Here is a 27,196-nt window from a genome sequence, read left to right as displayed (position 1 = left end):
AGAGCGGCTTAGCGGTAGGAATGAGGAGGCTAGGGGTCAGGATGACGTGCAGATTGCCCGGCTGAGGGAGGATGTGTGCCAGGAGTGGAGGGGAAGAGGATTTGGGGATGGGCCCACTGGGATACTGAAAACCCGGCAGGATGTTTGCACTCAGGGCAGTAGGGAGCCAAAGAATGAAATAGGGTGAGAAATTTAAAAGAGCAGTTTGAGTTCCTTCACTAAACATTTCTTGAGCACAGACATGCACAAGATGCTGAGGATCGCGGTACCCTCAAGGATTTACAAACGAGTGGGTGAGAAGGGCAGGGAAAGAGCATTATGACTTCATGTGATGAGTCCTGGAGAGAGCACAGGGTGTGCACAGTGCAGAGGTGGGTGCGGGCGTCGGCCCACTCCAGGTCGGGGTTGGTGTAACGTCATGGAAGGCCTTCAGGTGAAGCAATATCTGAGCTGAGTTTTGAAAGACAGGCATGTGAGATGTGGGGGATAGGCTGCCAGCAAAGCCATCAGCGCTTGCAAAGTGACCTGAGGGCGTGGGAAGATGACAGGGGCTGGAGTACAGGACTCTGGAGGCGAGCTGAGGTGAGAGGTGGGCCGGGCCAGGTGAAGAAGGGACGTACATCACACCAATTGTAGAGAATTGGTATGTGCTGTTAGTTTTTTAGGGTAAATCAAGCTGCAGGGTGAATGAGATTGTGGAGGGACTGAGAGGAGAGAAGGCAAAGAGGGATGCCTGGGAACCCGGGGGTTTCCTTTTAGATTCAGATCATGCTCACCTAGTACTGAGCATCTGCTGTCAAAGCAAAACTCCAGGGGCTCTGCCAGGCGACACTGGGGGACCTAGCTTTAAGTCTTTGTACCAAGGCAACAAAATACTCATTTTCTTGAAGAGAAGTTTCCATGATTCATAGTTTTTTGTTTTTGTTTTTATTTTTACTACTTAGAATTGGTAATACTTCTATTTTAGGTTAAAATGCTTTCCGAGGATTGGTTAAATAAATTGTGGCATATCCTTACACTAAAATACCAGTCATTAAAAATGATGCCGTAGAAGAATATCTAATGACGTGGGGAATTGCTCGTGTTTCGCAGGTTAAAAAAAAAAAAAAAAAGGCTCCTACAAAGCAATATTTATGATACTGTTTTTTTAAAAAAGAAAAACAAACCAGCAAAAAAGGTTAGTCATTCCTTCTTTCAGAGTATCATTTTCCTCTCAGTAAAATAAAGGTAATAAATAAAATAAAGGTAATACATCATGGGCTTTCTCCCCTCCATGAACAGCGATAGAATGGGATGAAACGTATGAAGCAGCTGTTTCAGGCCCTGGATTCGCTCCAGACAGTGCGGGACTGTGATCCCTGCAGAGCAGAGAAACACTAAGGGTGAGTCCCCACCTTCCCGCTGGCTTTCTGTCTGGGACATGTTCCTTTTTTTTTTTTTTAAAGATTGGTACCTGGGCTAACAACTGTTGCCAATCTTTTTTTTTTTTTCTACTTTATCTTCCCAAACCCCGCCTGTACACAGTTGCATATCCTACTTGCATGCCCTTCTAGTTGTGGGATGTGGGACGCCACCTCAATGTTACCTGACGAGCGGTGCCATGTCCACACCCAGGACCCGAACCCTGGGCCACTGCAGCGGAGTGCGTGAACTTAACCGCTCGGCCATGGAGCCGGCCCCATGGGACACGTTCTAGACTGTGGTGCACAGTCTAGACTGCGGCCGCTCTGTGGTTGAGAAGGTGACATCAGAGTCCAGAGGTGCTGAGGTGGAGAGACCTTGGGCAGCAGGATACTAAGGAAGAGGGAGCTGGGCAGGAGTGCCCTGGAGTCTGCACGAGAGTTCTCCTGGGGTTTTAAGCTGGTGCTGGATACTCACCCACAGGACAGACTCCACAGGGCCCAGTGGAGAGAGAGAGGTCTGGCAGTAAGGGTGGAGAAAAGAGATCGGACTGGAGGTAGGCAGTGCAGTGCATGGAGACACTGGGGTTCTAGCCAAGCCAGAGTGAAGAGAGCTCTCTGAACACCTGGGGTATTCAGTTAAGACCCAGAAATGCCATGCCATAGGAATAAGAACCACACTAGATTCAGGACAATACCAAAACAGTCCCACCCTACTGACACCTAAGATTAAATCTGATGTGACGGAGCAGATCTGGCAGTGATTTAACCACTTGCCAGAAACCACTCAACACCTCTAAAGGAAGATAACATATTCCAGATTCAAAAGGAGGAAGGGAGGGAGGAAGGTGTTAGATTAATGATGTCTAAGACCCTTCTAGTTATAAAATTCTGTGACCTAGAAAGAATATCTCGTTTTCCATTTGGCTTCCTGTGTATTCTCTCTTCTTCCTTCCCATTTTACAGATCTGGAAACTAAGCAAAGTTCAGTAATAAAATATTTAATTTATGTAGTATTATTTAATCTTTGAAAAATTCTGTTATATATGAGTAGGTTGTGTGATATGTAGATAGAAACATTTGAGTATTGTGTACTTAAAACTTTGCTAAATGTTAACAATTCTACAAAGAAACTCCACCTTGAAGGAGTTTATAATTCAGTCGGAAAAGAATGGAGATTCACAGATAAACTGGTGAATAAAAATGGTGAGCAGGGCCGGCCCCGTGGCCGAGTGGTTAAGTTCGCGGGCTCGGCGATGGCGGCCCAGGGTTTCGCTGGTTCGGATCCTGGGCTCGGACATGGCACCGCTCATCAAGCTATGCTGAGGCAGCGTCCCACACGCCACAACTAAAAGGACCCACAACTAAAAATATACAATTATGTACCAGGGGGCTTTGGGGAGAAAAAAGGAAAAAATAAAATCTTTAAAAAAAAATGATCAGCAATAAAAACAAAAACCAAACCATACCTTCCATCACCGCATAGAAACAAGACCAGAGAAGAACCCATGACCTTAACACATAAACAGATTTACTCCTGAGGTGACTTAGTCAACGGAGAAGGGGACACCTCTTCTACTACTACCACTGAGGGCCCCCCAGGCCTCCCAAAGCTTTGAGGTTCTGGGAAGGACGGCCGGCCATCCTGCAGGCTGACCCCCCCACCCTACGCGGATGGAGGGAGCTGGCCTGGCCTATAGGATGCTCAGTTTACCCCTCCTCCCTTCGCTGCTGTTCCTGCTCTCAACCTGCTGTCTCCTGGAAGAAGTCCTGCCTGCTGTCTGCCTCCTCCCAGCCTCACCCACTCACCCTCACTCGGGACACAGCCAGGTGTGGATGAGGGCTGCTGTGCCCTCCACTGCGAAGTGCTGAAGGATCTCAGGCTGTGGAGAGTCGTCGCCAATTTTTACCCTCATCAACTAACAGCAGGAAAATACTGGCAAGGTCTGCCCTTCCCAGGTCCTCTCCCTTCTCCCTTCCCCAAGGTTGTTACCTCAAGGTCAGGGCCTCCTTATTTATTCCTAGACTTGCTCAGAGGAGCAAAGATTAATTACTCATAGCTCATTCATTTATCTTGATTCCTAAAGTGGTAACCAAAATATTGTGGCCAGGTCTTGTTGACTTGTGCAAAATTATCTCGAATTTACTCTAAACAATATATCTGAAATGAAAACATGAGGACTCTAACTTTTTTCTACCAGACAAGATTATAATAGCTGAAATCTTTTTTTTAAAGATTTTATTTTTCCTTTTTCTCCCCAAATCCCCCCAGTACATCGTTGTATATTTTTAGTTGTGGGTCCTTCTGGTTGTGGTGTGTGAGACACCGCCCTAACATGGCCCGATGAGCAGTGCCATGTCCACACCCGGGATCCGAACTGGCGAAACCCTGGGCCGCCGAAGCAGAGCATGTGAACTTAACCACTTGGCCACAGGCTGGCCCCATTAGCTGAAATCTTAAAATACCCTCTCTATAAGATTATATGAGTTTTTTATTTGGATTATTTATTATAAATAATGTTTATTATATATATTTTTAAAGAATTCTTATAACTCAATAAAAATGTCAGCAGTGTATTGTAAAATGAGCAAAGGACTCAAACACAGTAGTGGCCCGCATGGTGAATAAGCAAACACAGAGACGCTTAACTAAAGAAGAACTGAAGAAATGCAGATTAAAACAATAAGATGACATTTCACCTACCAGACTGGTAAGGATTTAAATGTTGCTGAGACTATGAGGAAAGATAGTTTCATATACTATTGATAAAATTGTAAATTGGTAAAAACTTTCTAGAGGGCACTATATGTTCAATTAAAAAAATCTATATACCATTTATCCTAGGCATTCTATTTTTAAGAATTTCTAAGGAAATAATTAGACAAAAGGCACAAAGATGTAACCACAAGCATGTTCACTGTAATTGTATGTTAATAGTGAAAGATAGTACTAACTGAGCGTCAACACAAGATAAGGAGGCATATTTTAAAGACACAGTGCTCAGCTCACCCATTAGCTGTGAATTGTGATGATATTTTCCATAAAAGCTTTCCTGAGCATTAGATAATTGGGGCCAGAAAGGTCAGTGAGAAATGTCTCAACAGCTTTGCCATGGTGAGTTGACTGTGTAATAGGCACTTAATGGAAAGGCAACTTGCCAAAATAGATAGCTCTCTCCCATAGTGTCCTGGAGCCTACTATTTGTTTTTTAATAAAGCACATTTTCAACCCACTTAGAAATGGTAAATTTAGTACAAAGCTTTCAATTGTTTTGGTGGGGTGGAGGGCGGGGAAGAAACCCTAAATTGATTGGAAGAACACAGGAACTAGACTTTCAATTGAAACCAGATGTTCTCACTGTGGTTGTATTTTAATGGCTATCAGCAGTCAAACCCTAAAGCCCACGTCTTCAACATGGCGGGGATAATGTGAGTCATCCGGTAATCACTGGGCAAATTTTCTGGTTCCTTCAAGCACGAGAAACAGATAACGACCCCAGTAGCTTCAGTTTGCAGACAACTATGTGCTGGGCCCCATGCTTAAGCACGATATCCACCTTATCTCATTTATTTCTAGAAACCTTTGGGATCAAGTGTCTTCTCCATTAGATAAATGAAAAAGTTGAGACCATGAGAAATTAATGGCCTGCTTAAAGTGAGCAAGCAGGGACTCAGGCCCATGGCCGACTCCATAGCCTGGCTCTTACTCTTTATGTTGTTCAAGGAAGGAGAGACGGACAGGGAAGGAGAGATGGAGAAGAAAGGGTCGTAGCGGGGCTGATGGCCAACTGGTAAACACCAGTGTGGCCACAGTGATTTTCTAAATATCACAGTGTTTCCACACTAATTGGTGAGTAGCTGCTGCCCTCAGCCTCTTTCCACCCCCAGTGTTCTTCCACTGCCCTCCTTGGGCCTGCTGGCCCCAACCAGCCACTAAAGGGGTCACACCTGGTCCAGCGGACCCTCAGGAGTCCTTCCAGGGCCTTCTGTTTGGGCAGCATGGGGATTAAGTGTCTGCATGTGACCCCTGAGGAGAGGGACTCCCTAGTGGGTGTAGAGCAGAGGCAGAGTCAGGCAACTCTGTTTCATACATTCAAGGCTCCCCAGCACCTCAGGTCCGAGTCCCTCCCATGTTTGCTCTTCACTGCCACCCAGAGCCAGGTGCACGAGGTCTGGCCTGTCCCTACCATCTCTTCTTTCCTGGTGGCCTTCTCTCCACACATCCTGCTCGGCACTGTCAGCTCCAGGGCACAGCCTAACGTGACTGTGGCGTTCGGAATTTGGGGGAATTTCATCAACTCTAAGATATCGCTGACTGTGAGGTTCATCATTTTATGTACCAGGAGGAAAGAAAAAACCTGCCAACTAAACTGTGACACCTGATAGTGCTGTGCCGTCATGAATCAGTCACACCGGCCTCTTGTGGCCCTGAAATTTCTTTCATCTATCCTGAAGGATTTGGCAATTTCTCCTGCCTCTGGCTGCCAGGATAGGCAATCCTGCCCATTTCTCCATAATAAAATGTAATGCAGATTCATCTCCCTGTGGGTACGGTTCTTGCTAAAAATATGTAACTGTGGTCATTCGTCCTAAGAGGAATATTTGCATCTTTAATACCAAATTCACATTCCACTGTTGTTTCCATTTTCTGCTGTAGTTTCCATTCAAGCTTTTCATGTCAATGTTGAATCATAATGTAATCATTCTGGAGACATTTTGAATGGTGATTAAAGCATGTAAACTATCAACAGTGCGTTGTAACTCAATTAAGGGGATGATAATTCGAGCAGCTAGGACCAAGTTCACGCAAGCACGGCCAGGGACAACTCTATCGTGATTACTGCCTGGCCAACAGTGATTGTAAGATGTATTCTGATTTCAAAGATTTTAAATTTGAAAATATGTGCATCTTAGAACTGATTAAAATGCACTTTATTTGAGGTAAATCAATTAAACTTTGCAGATGCAAAAACTGAGACTCAGAGCAGTTAAGCTCTTCAGGGTCACAGGCCTCATTACTGATGGAGCTGGAATTCAAGTCCAGGTCTGTCTGACTCCAAAACCCGTGCTTCTTTCCATATAAGTTGATTATCTGAATGGGGAGAAAAGTAGGTCATATGAGACTATCGAGGATACTGCTGGTGTTTCGCCTTGTCCCCTCAGCAGCCTTTACCAGTTCTGTGTTCCTACCCACAGCTTCTAGGAGCTTCCCTCCTAAAAGCTTAAACCTGCAGCCTTCTTTGGAGAACTACCCTAGGGCTACTGAAGCGGCTTGATCGGGACACTTCTCAGGGGTGAAAGTACAGAGGCGTTTAACGCCTTCAGGGCAGCCACAAGGCAGTGACTGACTGATGCAGGAGTAGAAAGCCCAGCTCCCTTGCCTTGAGGCAGGACAGATTCTGTGGGGTAACCAACCTTCCAGAGTTTCCCTCAGGATCAGGCTGAGGCTGGGGCTTCACCAGCCTGGCTCTGGCTTCTTCCCTTCCCTATCCTGCTTCCCCACTTTCTTACTCCTTTCCTTGGAGCCTTCTTATCGCAATCACTTGCACACGAATCCTCATCTCAGAGTCAGCTTCTGGGAAATCTGGCCCAAGACAATGAAGAAATTAGTGAATAAGGCGGCATTATGAATGGATCCACAATGCTGATCGAATCTGCTAAGTGAGGCAAGCCCTCATCACTCTTCCAGTCTGTGAGCAAGTCCTGAGTCTCACTGTTACACTTCTGATCAAGTAAGTCTACTTGCATGTTCAAGTTCTAGGAGCGTTAGGGCTTGTTAAGTCCTGCCCCCTGTGGGTCCCAGGTGAGATCCCTTTGGACTCCTGCTCCTAATGATGACCTTTGCCACATTCAACATCAGCTCCTGGTCTGGAGGCTTTCTGTAACTGCCCCTAGGAATCCTGTTTTCATTCTTGTCACTATTCAGGCCCAAATCTAGATTATTCCAGCGGCTGTGTCCCTGGGCTTCACATTTGGCATCAGTAAAGTCTGGATTTTTCTTCTCTTTTCTTCTCATAAACATTATGATGGGAGTCACACAGTGCTGGAACAGGCAGAGCTCTGAAAGATCATCTGGCCGGCCAGACGGGGGAAGTGACTTGCTTAAGGTCAAAAAAAGAGCTGGGAAATGATGTCTAGAGACCACAGTTCTGTTTCTTGTACTGTCATGTCCCTAGTTCTGGAGTTAACGTATTTCTGAGTAAGACACAGAACAAATCTGGCTTCAAGGAGGAAAATTTCCTCCATTTTGTGTGATAAATTCAAATCCCATTTATATCTAAGAATACGAAGTTCTTCTCCCTTATGACACTCAAAGTCCTCAAGACCGTCACATGTATCTTTCCACGGAGAAACCTGATCCCTTCACCTCCTACCTGGGATGCCCTAGAAGCTTCCGTTTACTTCTTGGGGTGAGGACAGTAATGTCTCCCTCCCTCCCGCCTGTGTAGTGGGAGAGCTGCCTCAGAACTCCGTCTCTTTCCCAGCTCACTGTGTAGGGGCGATCACATGAGATCATTATGAGAAAGCACGTTCTTCTAATGTGTTACTTTCCCTTTGGTCCTTGCTTTCTGCTGGGTGACACTGGGCCTTTGTGAGTGCAGTTGGTAGACCAGTTTCCTAAACTTCAGTTGCTCATATGCCACCGTCATGATTTTCACCATATCTTCATACTACACATTCTGTTATCGACTTAACATTCATATTTAAATGAACTGACTAGGTAAATTTAAACATATTGTTTAAATTCCTAGGTAAGCCAATTTAAATTATTTTAAACAATAATATCTCTGAAAACCCAAGTTTGAGGTGATAGTTACATTTCTTCCTAATACATATTAAAGATAAACGTATAACTATTAAAATAGAAAAAGTTCTGCCTACAATCATCTCACTGACCCCCCAATAAGATGCATGCCACGCTTCAGGAAACGAATCTCTGTTGCATGTTAGCTTGCTAGGAACTCCTGGCAGTTCTCAGCTGGGTACAAGATGCAAGGTGCACCCTTCGAAAGACTAACATGGAACAGTGATTCTTCTTGGGATTCAGTGGACACATATTCATATGATGTCTGTCAACTGGAGTAGGCTGAAGGGATTGTGTGACACAATGTACAATGGCGTAGAGCTTACTATGGGTGGGATGTAAGAGGCATAAGGAAAAGTGCAAGCCAGTGCCTTCTGTTGCTTGGATGTGAGTCATAAGGTCACTGTCTTAAAAACGTATAATAGAGCATGGTTAGGCAGTAAAAGGGTCTGCTCAAATCGTAACACGGTGCTGAAGAGTGACAGTCTTAGCTGTGTCTGCTTTGACAGTCACAGTGACATTGTTACATTGTAGCATGATTGTACTGTAATTATTGCTAATTTGTTTAGTATCGTCTGAAGATGTCTTCCAAGTGTGACACTGGTATTCAAAGATGTCTGGCGGACCAAAAGGTTCATAACTGCTGACATAATGCTTTAGGCCAGTGACAATGCACACATCTGCTTAAAACAGAGGCCCTTAAGGGTAGTGTTATTGATGGAAATTTCTGGAAAACTTGCAGGCTGACAAGATATCAGTGTGAGAAAAAAATCTGCCTCAGTCATCGATAATCTCAGTCTGTAAGTCTTGTCTTTGAACACCATGGATAGGCAACTGGAGGAGCGTGGAGAAAACGACTCATTTTGCTGCTAAAGGAATTCCTGAATGCCTTTTCTGCCAGTTGCCCTAAACTGGCACTGAATTATTTGAGGGTAAATCTACTTTTTTCTGCCTAATTCCAGTTATGTACATGGTCTCTAACTTACTTACTTTCTTATTGAATTCATTTTGATGAGTTACATTTTTTATAGTCATTTATTCACTAAATCTGTTTTCAGGTTTATTGCCAAAAAGTTGTTCTTAGTACTCTTTTAGTTTTAAAACTCTTTGTTGTATTTATAGTAATGCTCCATCGTTGTTCCTAATATTGTCTATTTATGCTTTCTCCTTTTATTTCTTTACCAGTTTGCCACGGTTTTGCCTATTTCTTTTTTAAACCGGCACACTTATTGCGTGGCTAGTGATGGAAGTCCTTAAGATGAGCGGGATGCTGCAACAGCTTACCATCTTCTGCCCATGCCTGAGTCTGCGGTATACAGTTCTGAGGCCACGCATTCGACCCAACGGGGTGGTAGGCCTTTGAGCCTCAGCACTCCAGTTATGCTTTCTCTTCCTGTTGGCGGGGTTCCTTCCACATCTGCCACAGGTCGACTTCTGAACGTGGTAGCCCTTAGAGCCACAGTGGCTGTGCAATGTGTGCACTGTATTGCGACGCTTTCCAAATGATGATGTTCCCTTCGTCATCTCGCTTCTGCAGCCGAGACCAAAGAGGCCGGAAGAGAAGTTGTCTATTTTTGTAAGTCTTCTGAAAGAGCGAAATTCTGGCTCTGTTGATTCTACCTTAGCCTCTTGATAAGCCATCGTCACACCGCATCCCTTGGCATGCACTGCAGCATTTGTATGTGAAAACTCCCCTAAGAACGCGAAGCTATTGCTCTGAATGAGTGAAAAGTCCCCTTATCTGGAAAAACTTTAAAAAATTTCCTGTGTGGGAGTATTTCCTAATTTTGTGTCCACTTCTCTAAACTCACTGTAACATTGCTCCTTCAGTTCTCTTCCTCTGGGCAGCACTTTCCCCAGTGACGGGTTTGTTCCCTCTCAGTTTTATTGCTGTTCAAACTCTGAAGCACGGTGAGAAAGTCCTGCTTCAAGGGCAATACGTGATTAGCTTGGTTCATTCTGGAAAGCCCAGGCTCAAGCTGAGCTCTGAAAGATGATTAGAATTTGCATATGGGGTGGGGGACAGTGGTATTCTGGGGAGGGTTTGAAGGTCATGTGTGTGGGCCACAGTGGGATGACCTCTCTACCCCTCAAAAAAAAAGCCTGGAGTTTCAAAGTAATCTCCTTCAACCAGCCTCATCTTGACCCTGGCTCTCTGGCTTTCTGTGCCCAGGGCTCAGACCATCTTTCAAAGTCTCAAATCTGCACTGCTTCCTCTTACCACAGGGCATTTGAATGTGCTCTTCCCTCTGCCTGAGACTCTCTTCCTTGTCCTTGCCACTTTTTCCGACTTTATTTCTATTCCCCTCTCAGATATCTGTTTAGCCTCTGTCCTTTCATCATGAATACTTTTCTGATTCCCACCAAAGAAGGTCAAATTCCCCTATTACAACCTATCAAGAGTACAATTTTAGATTAATCGTGAGATCCCATAATTAGAGTTCCTCTCTCTCTCTGGAATGTAAAGTCCTTGAAGGCAAGAACTACGTCTGCTGTTTTTTCACCTTTGCCCAGTGCCTCAAAAGAATAGGCACTCAGGTAACAGTTGTTTAATTTTATGATTTGCTAATTAGTTAACACATAGCCGAACCATGTAGAGATCTACAAAGTCCATCTCTAGGGACAAAATGTCCAGACAAGAGCTACTTGACCCAAGCCTGCTCGGGATTTGAGAGGCCTAAGTTATTCCCATGTATTAAAAGAAATGAAGAAATGCAAAACAGACTGAGAAAAATTGTGCTGTTTTAAATGTTTACTTGAGGTAACTAACACTTTAACACGTACAACACATATAATATAATTGTGCTACTCACAAGACAATTTTAGGTTTATTAAATTATTCTTTCTTAGTGCATTCAGGCAGTGTGGCCTGGATTGGGTTCAAGCGTAGAGGCATACAATGCACATCTTTGTTTAACCCCGTTAGTGCGTCTCTTGGTTCTCCGAGCAGCCTCCTCCCCTCGAGGCCCTTTGTGAAAGTGATGCCCAAGCCACATCCCCTCCTGGCCACTCACACCTGGTGACAGGACTAGGCTTGACCAAGGATATTAACCCATCCAAAGAGGGAGCCAGGTAGAAGGAGATTTACTCAGCCTTGGAAAAAGGAGAGATAGGGAGACAAACTCTGGCAAGTTCTCTCCCGCACAGCATACACCCTGACCTGGGAACACACCTGTCTCACCTGTGTGGCAGGTCAAGCCCTAGAGATGAGTTGGAAGTGCCCAGCGATCATAGCTCCTGTGGCCCTGAGTTTCGAGTCACCAAATGACACATGATTATAATCAGATTTCCAGCGTTCATACGCTGTGATCCGGGTAATCCTCTATTAATGCCCCTGCTGAATTCCCATTTAGTGTCATTGGAATATTGCTGCATAAAATAGTCCCTTCTTCCAGCAATTCTGGAAATCTCTGAACTACAGACAATTTTTCAGTCACAAAGGTATATTAAGGGATTTAGTGCATATAAAAATTATTGTACAACACCTACTCCAAAAGTATGGGTGGATAGATTACACATGAACTATGAGAATTCCCGGGTTAACATGAATCTTTAATGGCTGTTCACTTTACTCACCTTTTATTCTTTTCCTTGTAGAGGAACGAGGAACCTTGAGATGTACCTGCCTTTGTGTTCAGCTTATATGTTGCGTGACTAGGAACAACGGTATTAAAGTTGAGTGTTCTTAGCCTCTTTTACCCACTAAATGGAATTCTGAGTCTGGAATCCCCACCTTGCCTTTTCCTCTGAGAGCTGAGGAAGATTTTGTCTTTGCTAGGTTGGTTTCTGGATTTTGTGATGTGGAATTGGGACAATGGTAGAAAACAGGACATAGAAGAGATGGGTTGGGGTATTTTCATAGAAAAAGGCCAAGATTTACTTACAAGAGAGAAGAAAGAGGGAGGATAAAAGGGGGAAAAGAAAGTAAAGTCCAGAACTATGAGGGCTTTGTCTTTTTTTAAGGAATTTTGTAGTTGAAGGTTGAAGGTCAAGGAGAGACAACATGGACTTGAGAAGCAGGTCTGTTCCGTGTGGAGGACACCGAAAGAGGTGGAGGTGAGAGAGAGGATTTTTTTTTAAACAGTGTTTTGTTTTGTATTAAAAATATACTTCCTTATTCTTGATGCTTTTCCAGAGAGATGATAGTCATGATTTTATTAGTGTTAGTTTGGTTGCTGGACTGTTGCTTTGAATGCCAAACTGCTCTGAGATTGGGCTTCTTGGGACGCCAGTTCTATTTGAGTTAGAATTAGATAGTGGAATATAGCGGTTATTTCCTCATTGGCTAGTCTTCCTTCTTTTCTCAGACTTTGGGTTTCCGTCCTGATTTGGTCAGATCATCATCTTCCAGGAAGTTGTCGGCCTGGAAGTAGCTTAGTGTCTTAGCCTGGGTCCTCCCAAAGCAGGTCCTGAGGCAAAGATTTGAGTTCAGGTAATTATTGGGACTGCGATCCCAGGGGACGTGAAACTGGAATAAGCAGCCACCACACGGTTGTGGACAGTTGAGGCTGGCACTGTTGTGGGTGGCTGGTGCTCGATCCCCTGGGACCTTCTGAGGAGCTTTATGACATGTGTCTTAAAACTGTCCTCCCAAGGAACCAAAGGGAAAGCGTTTGTCTATTGGTTCTGGTCTTCTCTTGGTCAAGCGTGGCCTCATATGCTTCAATTGTTCTGGGCTTTTGGCTTGAGCCTGCCTGAAAGTTGAGCAGTGCTAAAAGGTAAACTGAGGCATATTAAAAATTTTAAGTTTATCTGAGCAAAAATCGGTTAGAAGAGGGCAGCGCCAAACCAGACGTGGTTAGGAGCACTCTGCCAACAAGAGCTCAGGAAATAGATTTATAGAGAAGATGGGGAAGCAAACCAAGGAAGTTATTTGATTGGCTGTAGCTTAAAGCCTAGCTGGCTGTTTGTGATTGGTTGTCCTTCGGTTTTGATTTTGCAACCTTGAGCATTCACAGGCTTAAATTTTGGTTTGCTTGGTAGGCCGCCAGGGCGTTAGAGCCACCTCAGTCCAAAGGCCTGCTTGTTTAGTTAACTTAACAGAAGGTTCTCATGGACATCCTACTTCATGAGGTTAGAGAAGCCGCAGGGCATAAAGCAAAAGGCTCCTGGTGTGGAACAGAGACAAGGAGGCCTCGGGCTGCACTTGCCCAGAGCTGGTCGCAGTCTGCCTGGAACTGGGCATGTCAAACCGTGCAAGAACAGAGACTCCTTGGAAATGGCAGTGTGTCTGCCTGGACTGTGCATGTGAAGGAGCAGAGGGCGAGGAGAGCATTGAAGGAGACTGTGCAGCATTATGGGCTGAGCCAGAGAATACGGACTTCCTCCTGAGAGCAACGGAGAGCCAGTGAAAAGCTGATGCAGAAGAACGCCCCAATCAGATTTGTGTTTTAGAGAAAAACCTAATAACACCGGTCACGTTGCACAGGACGGCTTAACGGGGTGTGTGGCATGTGAGGTGGGGGGGTGGTGATGGCAATTGTGAGACCTGTTCAGAGCCGACAGGCGACCTAGGTGAGGTGCTGTGAGGATCTAAAATAACACCGCAGCCGGGGTCGAACAGGGAAAAGCTGGCCGTGAACTGGTTCAGTGAGGGGCTTGTGACCCAGGCTGAGGAGCAGTCTCATTCCCTTTGGATCACAAGCAGTAAGGATGTGACCCCAAAGCTAGTGGCTGTCTTGTTCTCCACCCTTTGGGGAGACGGTACCTGAGCTCTTTTTAAACATTTTGATTATTGTTGGGAAAGACAATCTTTCAATACCTAATAATTAATGTACACCATTGTTTTTGTTTAGTTTTTCTTCTGTAGCTGTGGGAATGAGACCAAGCCACATCAGATGCTGAGGGGTTCGGTGTGTGTGCGTGTGTGTGTGCGTGTGCCTGTGTGACTGTGTGTGAGAGACAGAGAGCAAGAGAGGGAGAGAATGACTTGATTCTGTGAGGTTCCCGCATCCGTCTACCCCGAGGCCGGCTCTAAACCCTACTTTCCATGGTTTGATGGTTTGTTTATATGAACATGTAATTTCCTCTTTTTGGCTTAAGCAGCTTGAGTTGAGTTTCTCATAATCAAGAGTCCCGACTAAAATAACATCTTTGTGCCTAAAGCTTATTTCTGCTTTAAGTCATTTCTTCAACATATATTCTTTTGAGAAAAAATAATAGGTCCAAAATTATCACCAATTTACACTATCTCCAGAAATGTAGAATAACTTATTTCACCATACTCTTGCAAGTACTGAGTGATGTAATTTTTTTAAACCTTTGTTAATTTTTTAGGTTAAAAAAATCCTGTTTAAAATTGCTTATTTGTAATTACTGGTGAGGTTGAAAAGATTCCAATTCTATTTGTTTTAGATCTTTTTTTGTGTGAATTGTCTAGTTGTATCTTTTACCTATTATATTTATTGGGGTCCAAATGTTTTTGGTTTTTAAAACAATGTGTATGAATTCTCTCCAGCTAAAGCAGTCATGGTTATTTCAAATGTTTCCCCTAGCTTTGTTGCTGCGCTTCATTCTGTCTATTGTTCTTTTGGAGATAAAGAAATTGTAAAATGTTATGTAGGTAGGTTTGTGTTCTCTTTCACAGTTATTATTATTTAGCAGACAGTAAAGCAGATCTATTTTCTGCTCTTTTGCCTTTTTGTGTTGGCTACACATTTTTGCTTTTTTAAAGCAATGACTTTTAAGAGTAGAAATCCTCCATAGTTAATGCGGCAGTCATGGAGGGCCTGCCCAGAACTCCCTTGGAGAAGGAGCTCCCCTCTCAGCTGTGAGGGGCACGTGAGTGGCTCCTTTTGCAGCCCCTCAGGATCCGCCACAGCGGCCGTCCGAGCTGCAGCATCTCAGCTGAACCCACTCTCTGCCTAGGCAGCTCCCAGCCAGTGACCGAGCCTGGCAGCAGGACTAGGCCTGGCCATTCCTGCCAACACAACTGACAACCCTCCAGGAGCGATCTGTGTGCCAGAGCCCTGTTGGGTTGAGGGAAAGGTCCCCAGGGCTGCACTGCTGTCGGGGCAATTTCTCACCAATCTTCCTTCCCCTCTTCTTTCACTGGTGTCAGACCGACATTGCGTCTGAAGATTTTCCCTGCCTACCCCTGTTCCCTCTCCCCTCTACTTTTCAGAGGCATTATCTCTGGCACCTTTATCTTTGTTGTGACGTCTGCTTCCTAGAGGACACAAGTGAAAGTTATTATTAAACAATGAATTAGTTCGGAGAAGAACAACAGAGAAAAGAACAAATCAACTAAGTCCTACCATTTGAACACATCCTAGTGCACGTAAGTAGACGTAAAATAGTTGGGTAGGTGGCTGGATGGAGAGATGGGCCAGGGATGCATGTCCGTTCTGTTCTCTACATATCCTCACATCTAGGACAGTGTCTGGCATGTGGTGGGCACTGACATGCTTGTTCAATGAATGGACAGATTAAATAGTTTTCTAAAAATAGGATGGTACTATATTTTTTCCATTAAACAAAAACAATATTGAGTTTAATTTTACTTGAATTTATCAGAATGAAAAGCTTTAGTAAAACTTAAGGAATTTCTTTTCTTTTTTTTTTTTTGAGGAAAATTAGCCCTGAGCTAACATCTGTGCCCATCTTATTCTACTTTATCTGTGGGATGCCTGCCACAGCATGGCTTGATGAACGGTGTGTAGGTCTGCACCCAGGATCCAAACTGGTGAACCCCGGGCTGCCAAAGAAGAGCGCATGAACTTAACCACTACACCACTGGGCCAGCCCCTAAGGAATTTCTGAACTGCAGAAAAGATTTATCACCATGAAAGGTCATGGTTTCTAGTAGGATCACTCTAAGACATAAAAGTTTAAAAAATATTACTTAATGAATTTTGACATTTTCAATCATTTCCCTAGCCATGGAGAGCAGTGGGAGGTGAGCTCCTTCTTGAAGGGAGGTCGGAGCAGGACCTCCCTGGCTACCACATTAACTACATAAGATTTCTATTTTTAGATGTCATTGCTTTGAAAAACCAGAAATTTGGGGCTGGCCCCGTGGCCGAGTGGTTAAGTTCGCACACTCCGCTGCTGGCGGCCCAGTGTTTCGTTGGTTCGAATCCTGGGCTCCGACATGGCACTGCTCATCAACCACGCTGAGGCAGCGTCCCACATGCCACAACTAGAAGGCCCCACAACGGAGAATATACAACTATGCACTGGGGGGCTTTGGGAAGAAAAAGGAAAAAAATAAAATCTTAAAAAAAAGAATTATACCTCAATTAAAAAAAAAAAAATTTGTAGCCAACATAAGGCAAAAGATGTTTGAATCTTGTGATCATCCCTCAAAAAATTCCCTGAGATTTAAAAAATGGAAGTGTGTTAAACCTCTAAATTTGTTTGTGATAAGTTGACATCCTTACAATATTCATTTTTAAATCGAAAAACACAAGATGTTTCTGCATTTAGGCAAATCTCTGTATCTCTTCGACTTGGATTTGTATTTAAAAAAAGTATACCATGCAAATTTTACATAAAAATATTCCTACTGCTAGCTATTTTATAGTTTGTGAGACGGTAAATACCATTTACAAGCAATTATATGATAATTTAAGACAACAGAGCCTGTTACCCGCATAAAGGACCCAGGGTGTGAGGACCACGGAAGACTGAGGGAGGTAAACAGCAGTTGTAGCAATGTGTCCTGGTCAGATGGAGTCCTGTCACCCACCCTGGGCAGCGTGTTCCCAGCTGATCCCCAGACCCTGGGCCTCATTTTTGATCAGCTAGTCTTCTCCTTGTTGGCAGGAGCATTCTTGCCACCAAAGAAGCTAAATGCTAGATTTTACTTTCCAGCCTCTCTTACAATGAGAACCTGCACATTGACTCAAACTGGCCTTTAAAACCTGCTGAGTATCTAGGAAAGATTTTTTTTCTCTGATAAAAGAGAGACAAGCAGGAAGAAAGCCCACCCCCTCACTTTCTTCCTGTCTTTGAACATTGATGTGTGAGAATGCAACGCTTGGAGCTGTGGCAGTCATCTTGCAACCATGAGGGGAAAACCAGGAGACTCACAAAAGCCATCCCAGAGACCTGATGTCATCGTGCCATCGTGTATATCAACTCTAGAATTGCCTATGGAAATACTGGAATGTTATCATTTGTGTGTCTCGTCACATGCAGCCAAAAGCATTTTAACTGATATACTGTCTGGATCTGCCTTTGCCTCCCTCAGCTCTGTGTCATACAAACCTTTTCTAGTTCCCAATCCTTCCACTTAGAATGTCTGGGTGGTCTAATTAATACCTCCAGATCTCTCCATTTCTAGCTGTCTGCCCTCACATACACTCCTCCTCCTACGTATAACCTCCCTGTTGCACTAGGAGCCAGCTCCATCTGCTCCCGTGGAGAGCCTGTTTTCTACCCTTGCTCTATACCCTTCCTGACCATTTGTCAAGAGCTTAAAAACAACCCCAATTTTACACATCATGGCTATTGCACACATATATTGTTTTTGTCTGCTCATCATTTCCTTCCTGCTCCTCCTGGGAGCAGTGTCTTGATTTCCCAGGAGGGGCTGCCTCTCCTTTACTCTCAGTTCCCATCATGTGAATTGAGTAGATCTCATTCATTGTGTTCCGGGTCTGGCTGCTCTTCCATCCTCCTAACCATCATTGGTTCATGCATGAGCAGTGACACAATTTGAGCTAATGAGCTCCAATCCTGGGACCTTTATTTTAACTAAATGGAGATAAACTTATTCTTTCTGCTAAGATTGCTAGTGTCAGACTGATGCAAAGCTGGAGCTTCTGGGGCCTGTAAAAAGTTGGGCTAAGAAGTCAAAAGAGAAAAATATCAAGCAGGAGATAGAGAGAGAAGAAACAGGCCTGGTGACACTGGATGAGCTCCTGGATTTTTCTATCAAGTGACCCAATGATTTTCCTTTTTTGCTTAGACCAGTTTGAGTTTGGTTCTTGTCACTTGGACTTGCAACCAAGGAAGTGCTGATCACTGGAGTACCTGTAAATTAAAAGTACAGGCTCAATGACCTTTGGGTGTTGGCAGCCTATTACCCTCAACTCATAATCCTAGGACCTTGGCACCATCCCCTCCCTAACCTCAGTGCCCCTCAGCTATTTCTCCTAGTGTCTCACAGACACATGCATCCTTCAGTTCCAGTCACTGGGGATGTCTCCTGCCCATAAGTCACTTGAGAGAGGGCCTCACCATTGTCTGAGCTGCCAGGGCCCTCCATGAGGGCCAACCACCCTACTGTATATTTTAAGTTTAGATTCCACTACAAACACAAAACAGCTGTCATGATGAGACGTTAAAGTGGGTTCAGTGTGTAGCCACATTGAAATCCCTTAGAGCCACAAGAAGAAAAAGTTTGTAATTTATTATCAAAAAGGTGCATTGCATGGAAATCAAATTTTAAACAATGAGATTTTTAAAGATATTGACTCCATGAACAAAAAAAACAGCATTCAGAATCAGTGAGGAAACCCACAGTAGTTGTGTGGTAAGCATTTTTGAGGATTCATGGAAACTTGCTAAAATGAACATATGTTTAAGCATCTTTAAAAAAAACTGTACAAAATGCTAAAAGTAAAACTTCATTATTGCCTTAAAAGCCAAGAATATCAAGCATATGTAAAGACCTACTACCTGGGGCTGGATTTTGTCCACAGTTTTAGTAAACAATTCAAAATGACTCTGCATCTATTGTTAGATTAATGGTTTTTACTGAGGGCAACTGTCTAGATTAACATCAACTCAACTCATGGTTTCTTCATTTTAGGAACATAAATCCTCAGGAAATCTGTCAGTATAAAAGAAATACCTCAGAAGCCAATCTCTTCTGTTCTTTAAAAAAGTGCTTGATGACTGGTCCTTAATTTGTCAGAAGAAATAACTGTAGCAGTGGAAGTTACCCCACAGATTTTTCGTGACATTCCAACAAAATTAAGGCTTTTGACTTAACGCAAGATGGCACCCTGTGCAACCACAGTCTGAGCAAACCTGAGTTCCAATTTCAGTTCAAGGACGGTGTCAAGATGGCTGCGTAGGCAGACTCTGAACTCACCTCCCACAGACACAATGAATTTACAACTACTCTTGGAACAATCACCCCTAAGAGAGAACTGAAAACTGGATAAAAAGAACCCTGACAACAAGGGACAGTGCTGACTGAGGTGGAAGAGGCAGAAATTCCTTTCTGGAGAGAAAAAAAGCCATCTTTGAGCTGAAACACTTCATGGCCAGCCAGGAGTAATCCTCAGGTATGCAGCCTCCTCTGTAGGAGTGGGGGACCTGGGCTGGGGAGTGTTAACACAATGAGTGGCTTTTGGACTCAGCACAACTGTGATGAGTGTCATAATATCTGGCTTTGCTGGCTATTAACTACAACAGGGAATATCCCCAGAAAAGCCATCAGACATAAGGGGGGACAAAAGGCTGCTCTTAAAGGGCCCATGTACAAATCTCCCCATTTTGGAAAGCCACCTAAAATCAATAGAAAGAAAGATGCACAGTCCTTTGGTGAAAACAGACTCATGTGATAGGCTCAGAGTGCATCTCAGTGAGAGGTGAGACCTCTCCAGGGACTGAGACATTGGCAGCTGTCAACATTGTGACCTAGTGCATGTGTGCTGACACAGACTCTGGCAGACACCATTGGAGTTCTTCCCCTGGCCTGTTAGCCCAGGGGTCTGCCACACCCACTAGAGCAGTGATTTAATCAAGTTCAGCCAGGGCAGGCAGCCTGCCCTAGGGACTGGCGCCAACCAACAACAAGCCCTCATGCTACTTGTGGGCCTGCATAGGTGGGATGCCTGGAAACTCTGGAATTGGGCAAGTGGGTCCACCTCGTGTGTGAGGGGTGGAACCATGTTGGTGGAGTGTGTGGGACCTCTGCAGTGGGGTGACTGGGTCCACTTCAGTGGGTCTGGGCACGTGCAGAGGGCAGGACTGTGTTAACGGAGTGTGTGGCCCTGCAGGTGATGGGACCTGACAGCTGCAGCAGGCCAGTGCTTCTCAAATAGCCACATTGGGGCTGGACCCATGGCTGAGTGGTTAAGTTCACGTGCTCCACTTTGGTGGCCCAGGGTTTCACCAGTTTGGATCCTGGGCACAGACCTAGCACTGTTCATCAATCCAGTCTAAGGCAGCATCCCATATACCACAACCAGATGGACCTACAACCAGAATATACAGTTATGTACTGTGAGGCTTTGGGGAGAAGAAGAAGAAGAAAAAAGAAGATTGGCAACAGATCTTAGCTCAGGTGCCCATCTTTAAAAAAAAAAAAGAAAACCAGCCACATAGGGGATTGACCCCATCTTCCAAAGCCTGAAACAATCGAGTGCTTCCATGCCTGGACCCACTCAGCTGCAGTCCTGAGAAAGCTGACAATATCCTTGTAGGCCAGAGGCCTACAGCAATTATAAGCCCCCGAGCCTAGCAACCAGCCACACTGGGGGCCTACTCACTTAACAGAAAAACTGCAACAGGAGTGTGCTATTAGACATTGCAGCCAACTGTGCTGGGGCATTCCACACCTGACAAAGTGATTGAAGGGATCACACAGCCACACACAGTGGAGTGTTACAACCAGCTGGCCAAGTGGACAGCCTAACCTCCTCAGACACCTGCAGCAACAGCAACCCTGCCATGACAGAAGGACACATGTAGCCCATACGGGGGACACCCCTGGAAAATTTGGAACTGGTGATAAGAGGGAAGAACACTGCAGGGCCTCATAAAGCATCTCTTATATAAGGCCACCTCTCCAAGATTGGGAGACAAAGCTGACCTACCTGATACATAGATATAGCACAGAGAAAGAGGCAAAATGAGGAGGCAAAGGAATGCATTCCAAGTAAGGGAACAGGACAAAACCTCAGAAAAGAACTAAACAAAGCAGAAATAAACAATCTACCTGACAAAGAGTACAAACAAATAGTCATAAGGATGCTCACTGATCTTAGGAGAAGGATATGTGAATACGGTGAGAACTCCAAAGAATTGGAAAATATAAAAAGGAACCAATCAGAAATGGAGAATAAAATACTGGAAATTAAAAATTCACTCAATTTTTGAGTCCCTCAATTGAGAGACTCAATAGCAGAGTAGATGATACAGAAGAATGAATTAGAGAGCTGGATGAAAGGCTAGAGGAAGTCACACAAGCTGAACCGATAAAAAAAGAATTAAAAAGAACAAGGACAATCAAAGGGACCTCTGAGACAACATCAAGTACACTAACATCATGTTATAGGTGTCCCAGGAGTAGAGACAAAGGGGCAGAGAATCTTTTTGAAGAAGTAATAGCCGAAATCTTGCCTAACCTAAGGAAGGAAGCAGACACCCAGGTACAGGAAGCATAGAGAGCACCAAACAAGATAAACCCAAAGAGGCCCACACGAAGACACATTATAATTAAAATGTCAACGATTAAAGATAAAGAGAGAATAATCCTAAAAACTGCAAGAGAAGGGCAACAAGTTACATACAAAGGAAACTCCATAAGGCTATCAGCTGAATTCTCAGCAGAAACCTTACCAGCTAGAAGGGAGCAGCAAGATATATTTAAAGTGCTGAAAGGAAAAACCTACAGCCAAGAATACTCTACCTGGCAAGGTTATCATTCAGATTAGAAGGAGAGATAAAGTATTTCCCAGACAAACAAAAACTAAAGGAGTTTATCACCGAGAAACCAGCTTTACAAGAAATGCTAAAGGGACTTATTTAAGTGGAAGAGAGACCACAAATAGGAATAAGAAAATCATCAAAACAAAACAAAAATAGGCAATAATATCACTGGGAAAGACAAATATACAATAAAGGTAGCAGATCAACCACCTATGAAGCTAATATGAACATCAAAAAACAAAAGTACTAAAGTTATCTATTTCCATGACAAGAGGGTAATGGATACACATTCACAAAAAAGAGGTTAGATACGATATCAAAAACATAAAATGTGGGAGGAGGGGAGTAACGGAGCAAGCTTTTAGAAACAGGTCAAACTGAAGAGATCATCAACTTAATATAGATTGCTATATATTTAGGTTATTATATATTAACTTCATGATAATCACAAATCAGAAACCTATAACAAACATACAAAAATTAAGAGAAAGGAATCCAAACATAATACTAAAGAAAGCCATCAAACCACAAGGGAAGAGAGCAAGAGAAGAATAAAGGAACAGAGAAGAAGTACTAAAACACTCAGAAAAGAGTAATAAAATGGCAATAGGTACATTCTTGTCAATAGGTACTTTAAATGTCAATGGACTAAATGCTCCAATCAAAAGGCATGGGGGGCCGATTGGATAAAAAAACAAGACCCATATGTATGCTGCATACAAGAGACACCCTTCAGACCTAGACACTCACAAACTGAAAGTGAAGGGACAGAAAAAGATACTCCATGCAAATGGCAAAGAAAAGAAATCTGGGGTAGCAATACTTATATCAGACAAAATAAACTTTAAAACAAAAACTATAACAAGAGACAGAGAAGGGCACTACATGTTGATAAAGGGAACAATCCAATAAGAGGATATAACACTTGTAAATATCTATGCACCCAACATAGGAACACTGAAATATATAAAGCAATTATTAACAGACTTAAAGGAGAAATAGACATCAACACAATAATAGTAGGGGACTCTAACACTCCACTTACATCGATGGGTAGATCGTCCAAACAGAAGATTGATGAGGAAACATTGGCCTCAAATGACACATTAGACTATTTGGACTTAGAGATATATACAGAATTTCCATCCCAAAACTGCACAGAATACACATTCTTTTCAAATGCACATGGAACATTCTCCAGGATTGATCATATATTAGGCCACAAGACAATTTTAGGGGGCCAGCCTGGTGGCATAGTGGTTATGTTCGGTGTGCTCCACTTCAGCAGCCCAGGTTCATGGGTTTGGATCCTGAGCATGGACCTATGCCACTTATCAAGCCATGTTGTGGAAGTGTCCCACATACAAAATAAAGGAAGATAGGCACAGATATTAGCTCAGGGCCACTCTTCCTCAAGCAGAAAAGAGGAAGATTGACAACAGATGTTATCCCAGGGTCAATCTTCCTCACCAAAAAACAAAAATAAAAAAAATTTCAGTTCAAAAATGAGTTTGACCACCCCATCCAAGCATCTTCTGCAAAAATGGCTTTCCAGGGACTACTTGGACGGACTCTTTCTTGTCCTGATCTATTTCCATTGGACTTTAAAATTGTAGTTTAAAATTGCAAGGAAAAAGAGATGGTGGGTGGGTGCGTGGGAGCATTTGCAGTTTCAAAAAATGTTATCACCCAATACCAATATGTAGACTTTTGTCAAACAAATTGTAAAATAAATTTATGACCCTTATGAAATGATTGAAAATTTTAACAACTACCGAATATTTGATTACATTCAAGAATTACTGTCGATTTTTTAAGGTATGATAATGGTATTGTGGTTATGTTCAGAAAAGAGAGTCACTCCCTTTTAGGAGCCATACTGAAATGTTTGGGCACAGAAAGATAGAATGTCTGGGATTGCTTCAGAATAATAAGGGGAGATGTAGTGGATGGGGCTATGGAAGAAATACAATTATCCATGAGTTGATCATTGTTGAACCCAGGTGATGGGTAAGTGGGAGTGCACTTTGCTATTCTATTTGTTTAAAATTCATTACAATGAAATGTTAAAAATATTGTTTATGTCTTTTGGCAGCATTTAGGATAAGTTTCACCAAAGTATTATTTTTTAAGGAGTTGGAATATTGGACTGAGTTTCTTTTTTCCAGCTTGTTCTCCATTCTTAGCTGTTAGTTTTCCTCAGGGCCTCCTTCCTTTTCGTTCCTTTCCTGTTCCCTTTATTATCTCATTTACTGATGTGGCTTTCATTTTCAACCATATGCTGACAAATCTCAAATCTGAATCTCCTCCTTTATATCCAGCTCTGTCTACATATTTCTCGGCTTGAATGTCCCACAGGCGCCTGAATTAACTGAGCTCATCATCTCCATTCCCCAAACGTGTCCCTTTTCCTGAATCACTCTCTCAGTGATGCCGAGAATCATGAGTGTTTCTCTATTTGGCTCATGCCTGTTATTCTGGTTTTTACAATTAGGAATTGACTGTCTGATTGTCTAGTTATCCATTTCATGAATGAATTGCGTGTTTACTGATTGCCTGTCACTGGGCGTTCTATTATCCTGGAATTATATGTCTCATGACCTAGCACAGTGCTTGGTATAGAAGTAACTGTCAAAGAGCTCTTCTTGACAGATCCTTCTTTTTTTATTTAATGAAACATTTCAAGCCTTTGAGAAAAAAAGAGATGGAAGAATAATAAATAATGATCTGTGTACCCACCACTCAGCTCAAGAAGTAAAATTTTAGAGATAAAATTCAAGTCTCTGTATACCCTCCATGATCCCATCTCTCTCCCTCCTTTCCCAATTGCCCTCAATTTGATATTTATCATTCCAATGAAAAATTTATATTTTTAATACTATGGGGTATTCTTTTGAATATTTCAAACTTCATATATGATATATATGTTGTATATTGTTATAGCTTTGTTGGCATAGTGTTACAGTTGGGGATTTATCCACGTTGATGCATGAGACTAGTTTGTTCGTTATCACTGTTGTACAGTATTTAATTGTTGTTTATTTATCCATTGTCTTGCTGATGAACATTTAGGTGGTACTCATTTTTTCACTATTATAAACATGCTACAATGAGTGTTTCTCCTCTTCACTTGTGAGAGTGAAATTGCTGGGTGGCTTTTCTAGATATTACCAAATGAGAAGTGTTTGTAATCCCAGGTGCAAGTAAGATAGTTCCTGTTGCTTCACATTCTTGCCAACATTGGGCATGCTCAGACTTTTAGATTATTTGCTCATCTGATGAGTGACTCTTTGGGGTTTTAAATTGCATTTCTCTGATGATTATTGAGATCAAGCATCGTTTTTATGTGTTTACTGGCCATTCAAGGTTTCCCTTTTTGTGTGTGTGAGGAAGATTCACCCTGAGCTAACATCCACTGCCAATCTTCCTCTTTTTTTGCTCGAGGAAGACTAGCCCTGAACTAACATCTGTGCCAATCTTCCTCTATTTTGTATGTGGCTCACCACCACAGCGTGGCTGACAAGTAGGTCGGTCCCCCCACCGGATCTGAACCTGTGAAGCTGGGCTGCCAGCTCGGAGCATGCAGAACTTTAACCGCTAGGCCATGGGGCCACCCGCCATGGATTCCTCTTTTGTAAATTATCTGTTTATGGGTTTTTAATTGAGAGAAAATATATATAACAAAATTTTACCATTCAAACCATTTTTAAGGGTATAATTCAGTGGGATTAAGTACATTTGCACTGTTGTGCAACCTATATATTTTATTAATTTTCTGTTTTAGTGTGTTGGAACTGTTACCCACTGTAAGAACTTTATTTTATACTGTCGTCCAATATGTTCACATGCAGACACACATACAGATGCATAACTGAAACAAAATTTCACAAAGTAATACTTATCTTTAATACGTGGTATGTGCTCAGATATTTTCTATTCTAATCTATTTTGTACTGTTTTGTTTTGTTTTTTTGTTTTTCTTTTTAAAGATTGACCCTGAGCTAACATCTATTGCTAATCTTCTTTTTTTCCTTCTTCTCCCCAAAGCCACCCAGTACATAGTCGTATATGCTAGTTGTAGGTCCTTCTAGTTGCACTCTATTTTGTATTGTTAACTAGTAGTCCACAACCCACGAAACTGATTTCAGGACTCACTCATGGGTCAACTACAGTTTTAGAAACAATATTTTATTGGATATTTCCTTATTTTTATATTTTATTTTGGATACTAAGCTTTTATTAGTTGCATGCTTTGTAAATATCTTTACTAGTGTAGTTTGTCTTTTAACATTGTTCATATTTTGATGTACTGAAATTTTCTATTTTAATGTAGTTAGCTATTTTACTTTTTGCTCTACGTTTTGGGATTTTTTTGTGTCTTGTTTAAGAAATCCTTCCTTTTTTCATAGTCTTAAAAATATTCTCCTATATTGTTCTCTAATTTGCTGTAAATCTTTGATTTTCTACTTAGATATTTAATCAACCTGGAATTGATTATTGTGTATGGTGTGAGGTAAGAATATGACTTCAGCTTTTTACCATTCAACAACCAATTATTCCAGCATCATTTATTGAATAGCTAATCTTTACCCCACAGATCTGCAGTGCCACCTCTGTCAAACATCATGTTCCACATATGAGTGAATCTGTTTTGGGGTCCCTACTTTATTCTGTTGATAAATTTATCTATTTCCTTACTAATACTATATTGCCTTAGTTACTATCATTTTATAATCAATCTTGATGTCTGTTAGGTATATCTCTCTGCCTTCTCATGCTTCTTTGTAATTGTCTTGGCTATTCTTAGCTTTTTGTTCTTTTACAAAAATTTTGGAATCAAGTTGTCAAGTTTCGTGAAAAAACATGTTGGTATTTTGATTGGAATTACAACGAATTAATAAATCAATTTGGGAATACTGAAATGTTTAAAACATTGACTTTTCTCATCCACTAAGATGGTATACCTTTCTGTTGAGATCTTCTTTAATGTATTTCAATAACCCTTTATAATTTTGTCCAAATAGATTTTGCACAAATTTTGTTAGATTTATTTATAAGTACCTTCTAGTTTGAGTTGCTATAGTGAATGGCACCTTTTATTTTAAAATTATGCTTTCTAATTTTTCATTAATGGTGTATAACATGAGTTGAAAACTATGGCCTGTGGGCCAAATCCAGCTTTCTACCTCCTTTTGTAGAGAAGAATGTAGCCACATCCACTCTTTACATATTGTCTACAGCTGCCTTTATACTACAATGTCAGATTTGATTACTTAGGATAGAAACCATATAGCCTTCAAAATGTAAAATATTCAGGGGCCAGCCCCATGGCGGAGTGGTTAAGTTCACATGCTCTGCTGCAGGCGGCCCAGTGCTTCGT

The 27,196-nt window shown here is 42.5% G+C and overlaps 1 protein-coding gene across 1 annotated transcript in view; it reads left to right on the top strand.

The window, feature by feature from the left end:
- Window positions 1-360: 360 nt before the first annotated feature.
- Window positions 361-27,196, top strand: part of ANKRD44 (ankyrin repeat domain 44) — a 348,643-nt gene continuing 321,807 nt past the window's right edge. The window contains exons 1-2 of the mRNA XM_070580487.1: window positions 361-582; window positions 1,282-1,382. The gene's annotated coding sequence lies outside the window, so the exon portion shown is untranslated. The remainder of the gene's footprint in view (window positions 583-1,281; window positions 1,383-27,196) is intronic.

This window comes from Equus przewalskii, chromosome 17 (genome assembly GCF_037783145.1).
Source record: "Equus przewalskii isolate Varuska chromosome 17, EquPr2, whole genome shotgun sequence".
In the NCBI taxonomy this organism is placed as follows: Eukaryota; Metazoa; Chordata; class Mammalia; order Perissodactyla; family Equidae; genus Equus; species Equus przewalskii.
The sequence above is the reverse complement of the archived record's forward strand: the minus strand, read 5'-3'. Positions and strand labels throughout refer to the sequence as shown.